At 55.0% G+C, this 4,453-nt stretch overlaps 1 long non-coding RNA gene across 2 annotated transcripts; it reads left to right on the plus strand.

Annotated features, from left to right (window-relative positions):
- Positions 1 to 935: 935 nt before the first annotated feature.
- Positions 936 to 4,453, plus strand: LOC139355309 (uncharacterized). 2 transcript variants are annotated; one of them, XR_003020207.2, is made up of 2 exons: positions 936 to 2,115; positions 3,993 to 4,453. It is a non-coding gene; the product is annotated as an uncharacterized lncRNA (long non-coding RNA). The 2 variants fall into 2 exon arrangements; XR_003020208.2 differs by having other exon boundaries at positions 4,032 to 4,453.

Below are 4,453 nucleotides of genomic sequence, written 5' to 3' on the forward strand. Positions count from 1 at the left end.
TTGCAGATGGGTTTACAGCTGGCTGAGATGTGGACTGAGCTCGAGAAGGTCTGCAGTGTGCTGGAAGCTTGAGACTCAGAGCTGAGAGCTCAGCAGTGGGTCCTGGAGGCTGTCCCCCTGCAGTGTGCTTCTGACTGGCCCCCACAGGCTCCCCCATGCCCGATCCCTGGTGCCTGCCACATGGTGCCTACCATGGCCTTGACCTTCCCTTCCTCACACTCTTGTCACTCAAGTTCCTCCCAAGCCCTCGCTGCCCATGGGAAGGGCTCAGCCTGGAATGTACTCACTGTTTCCCCCCACCCACCTCCAAGCTGGTGGAGAGTCTCCCTGAGAAACTGAGGCTGCAGCAGCAGCAGCTGAACAGGAGCTGGTAGAGAAGCAATGACCGCAGGGTGATGGGTGCCTGCGTCTGAGGGGCTCTGGGGGGAGAAACCCCACCCTCCCTCCCAGATACTCCTCAGCCCCCACAGTTCTCCCTCTTCTCTGAGAACCTGGGGCAGGGGGGCAGAGGCATTTAGGGACATGTTGTGGAGGCTGCCATCTCATCCCCACAGGGGTTAGGACGGGTGGGACTGAGCAGCAGCCTGAGGCCTGATCTATCTCCTGGTCTGCCTTCTCTTTGAAGAGGGGAAGCCAGGGGAAGCAGCAGCAGGAGGGGTATGGCAGGGTAGGCTGTGGGGCACAGGGAATCAGGCCATCTGGGCCCCTGGACCTGGAGCAATGGATGGAAGGAGAGTGGCCGTAGAACCGAGAAGTCTTTTTTTTTTTTTTTTTTTTTTGAGACAGAGTCTGGCTCTGTTGCCCAGGCTGGAGTGCAGTGGCCAGATCTCAGCTCACTGCAAGCCCCGCCTCCCGGGTTCACGCCATTCTCCTGCCTCAGCCTCCCGAGTAGCTGGGAGTACAGGCACCCGCCACCTCACCCGGCTAATTTTTTTTTGTATTTTAGTAGAGACGGGGTTTCACCGTGTTAGCCAGGATGGTCTCGATCTCCTGAACTCGTGATTCGCCCGTCTCGGCCTCCCAAAGTGCTGGGATTACAGGCTTGAGCCACCGCGCCCGGCCTGAACCGAGAAGTCTTACACTTCACTCTCCACCACTCCCGAGCTTGGCGAGCATGAGCAAGTCTTGCCTTTGCTAAGCCTTAGTATCCTTCTCTGTAACATGGGAACACAGACAGTACCTATGACGTGGGATTGATGTGAGGATGACATGGGACACAGTGCACCGAGGACCGTGCCTATGTTCTCCGTCCTCCTTGGTTTCTCCTGTATCTGGGGTCCAGTTAGGCTGAGTCAGTACCAAAGTCATAAAATCACATATATGTGCCCAGGGGCAGCTGCATATGGGCTTTAGTCACAAAGTGTTTTTTTTTTTGTTTTTTTTTTTTTGTTTTTTTTTTTGTTTTTGAGATGGAGTTTTGCTCTTGTTGCCCAGGCTGGAGTGTAGTGGCATGATCTTGGCTCACTGCAACCTCCGTCTTCTGGGTTCAAGTGATTCTCCTGCCTCAGCCTCCTGAGTAGCTGGGATTACAGGCATGCACACCACGCCCGGCTAGTTTTGTATTTTTAATAGCGATGGGGTTTCTCCTTGTTGGTCAGGCTGGTCTCGAACTCCCGACCTCAGGTGATCCGCCCACCTCGGCCTCCCAAAGTGCCGGGATTACAGGCATGAGCCATCATGCCCAGCACAAAGCCTATTTTATGCAATGTTCAATCTGCAAGGCTTTGTTTGCACTTCTTGGGATATTCAGGAAATAGTTTGATGTAATGCAGAGCTGCCAGTGACAGACAATACAGCACATTCCCAGGCTGGCGACAGCTACTGGCTTGTGCTTAAATACCATTTCATTCTGACCAAGGTCATCGTCTTTGAGCTCCTGCAATGAGGAGCTCAGTAGGGTGGTGGATGCTGTCCTCTGCCTCAGCTGCTCTTTGGAGGCTTTCATAAAAGAGGGTCAGAGCCACCGATGGCGTCTGGGAGACCCTAAGAGTTCTGACTCTCAAGCTGAGAATTATGTCCTCAGGGAGTGGGACCTGCTGCAGGTCTGAGCACCAAGGGCTGCAGCACCAGGAGGACAGGAGCCTCCAACCATCTCCACTTCACAGCCCCTGAAAGGTAGCATATGGGGACCCTCTAGATGGGGTGGGGAGTGACCTCTGCCCAGTTCCTTTCTGTCCCATGGCCTTCCCGTCTGCAGGTTGTAGAGGGGAAATAGAAGGCTAGAAAGGCCCTTCCAGCTCAGGCTGTTACTGGTTCTAAATGGATTCCTGAGATGGCCTTCCTGTCCCTGGACAGAGCGGAAGCTACCCCCTGCCCTGCTTCTCTGACCCCCATGGTATCAGCCTCTGTCTTATCTGCCCCCAGATCCCAGCCACAGCCCTGGAGCCCAAGGAAGGGCATCTGAGAAAAGTTGGAAGCCAGGGGCAGTGCCCAGGCAGTGTAGACTGTGCCGAGTCAGCCAGGGGCAGATTCACAGCCTCACTCTGCAGCACAAGAGCTTGAGGTCAGGCCCCGCATCTCTGCCCAGTGAGCTGAAGGGTCCTGGCATAGACAGGCTGAATTGAGAGGCCTCAGTGAGTTGGGCACGGTGGCTCACACCTGCAATCCCAGCACTTTGGAAGGCTGAGGCAGGTGGATGACTTGAGGCCAGGAGTTCAAGACCAGCCTGGTTAACATGGGGAAACCCTGTTTCCACTAAAAAATACAAAATTAGCTGGGTGTGGTGGCACGTGCCTGTAATCCCAACTACTCAGGGGACTGAGGCAGGAGAATCGCTTGAACCCAGGAGGCAGAGGTTGCAGTGAGCCAAGATCACACCACTGCACTCCAGCCTGGGCGAAAGTGAGACTCTCTCAAAGAAAAAAAAAAAAAAAGGCCGGGCGCGGTGGCTCAAGCCTGTAATCCCAGCACTTTGGGAGGCCGAGACGGGCAGATCACGAGGTCAGGAGATGGAGACCATCCTGGTGAACACGGTGAAACCCCGTCTCTACTAAAAATACAAAAAATTAGCCGGATGTGGTGGCGGGCGCCTGTAGTCCCAGCTACTCGGGTGGCTGAGGCAGGAGAATGGCGTGAACCCAGGAGGCGGAGCTTGCAGTGAGCCAAGATCGCACCACTGCACTCCAGCCTGGAGGACAGAGCCAGACTCTGTCTCAAAATAAAAAAAAAAAGAGGCCTTAGGCAATCGCGGCTGGGCAAAGACTTGGGAAGAGGGGAGGCCCCTTTGGCTGTGCCTTAAGCCCCCAAGGCCAGGATTTCTATGAGACCTGAGATCTGGAGCCTGTCATAGGCAACTGCAGTCAGAGAGGCCTCCCTGGCAGAAACCACTCCTTGTCCCCTCCCTGCCACAGGCCTGAAATGTCCATGTTATATGACTCTTGGTGGATGAGACCACCTGACACTTTCCCAGGGTACCCTGTGGCTAAGAGTAGAGTTGGGCAGGCAGTGCCCAGCACCACAGGGGGTGCTGCGGGACTGTAGGCTTGGTTGGCCCAATTACTGCCCTAATGCCATAGGACAGTGCCTACCAGGGACCCCTTATCTTGCCAGGGAAGGCCTTAGGCACTGTGCTTTAGACATTTCAAAGAGTTCTCATTCACTTGTGTCTCTGATCACACTAGAGTCCCCATTTCACAGACTGCCTGCCCAGAGAATTTGTCAGAGGTCACACAGCAAACCAGCAACTAAGCCTGCTGGTCCCCTAATCTGCCCCAGAAAGGTAGTTTCTCAACTGTTCTGAGCTTGACAGCATGACCATCCTCAGGAGCCACAGGCAAAGTGGGCTGAGGCTTGGCATTCCCCTCGAGGTCATCTGGCCATTCTGAATGCCCCTCCCCAGCCTGCTTCCTCCGGCTGAGCCATGTGTCCCCGGAACCCTTCTCAACTCTGTTGCCCACCCCTCCCTCCATCTGCGCCTTCAGTGAAGCAGTTTCTCAAAGGAGGGGTCCTTGGTACCGTGGAGGGACAGGACACCTCTGGGAATTCGTACCCAGGTGCGTTCATGCTGAGTTCTTCATGACCACTCCTTCCAGCCTCAGCTTGTGGATCCAGAGCTGGGTACTGAGCCGTACTGGACCAGTGGGCCCCCTCCTGGGATCGCTGGACTTGGAGCAGAAGAATTCCTCCAGGACTGCACTGGACACACAAAACTTGGGAACTGTCAACTGCCCTGTTATTCACCTCGTGAAAAAAGCTGGATTTAAATGAGAGCGAATGGAGCTGACAATTCCCAGAAACTCGAATTGAGATGGTGAGATTTTAGTTCAGCCCAGGGCGGTCTCATGAGTGGGTGGTAAAGTTGAGCTTTGAGGTGGTCTTCAGAAGGAGAGGAATACCCTCCGCGGGCAGAGCTTCCCGGGTTCCGGGCCCTTTGGGACGTCAACACAGGTCCAGCTGCCCTTAGGCTCCTCCGCACACCCTGGTTCCAATAATAAATCCCTTTCCTCTCTGCCGC

Source organism: Macaca nemestrina, chromosome 7 (genome assembly GCF_043159975.1).
Source record: "Macaca nemestrina isolate mMacNem1 chromosome 7, mMacNem.hap1, whole genome shotgun sequence".
Taxonomy (NCBI): domain Eukaryota; kingdom Metazoa; phylum Chordata; class Mammalia; order Primates; family Cercopithecidae; genus Macaca; species Macaca nemestrina.